Source organism: Bison bison, unplaced genomic scaffold (assembly GCF_000754665.1).
Source record: "Bison bison bison isolate TAMUID 2011002044 unplaced genomic scaffold, Bison_UMD1.0 scf7180017864217, whole genome shotgun sequence".
Classification (NCBI taxonomy): Eukaryota; Metazoa; Chordata; class Mammalia; order Artiodactyla; family Bovidae; genus Bison; species Bison bison.
The window spans coordinates 2,476,653-2,476,888 of record NW_011494789.1 but is presented as its reverse complement, the minus strand read 5'-3'; positions in this window follow the sequence as shown (position 1 = coordinate 2,476,888).

Here is a 236-nt window from a genome sequence, read left to right as displayed (position 1 = left end):
AGGCTCAACATTCAGAAAACAAAGATCATGACATCTGGTCCCATCACTTCATGGGAAATAGATGGGGAAACAGTAGAAACAGTGTCAGAGTTTATTTTTCTGGGCTCCAGAATCACTGCAGATGGTGACTGCAGCCATGAAATTAAAAGGTGCTTACTCCTTGGAAGGAAAGTTATGACCAACCTAGATAGCATATTCAAAAGCAGAGACATTACTTTGCCAACAAAGGTTCCATA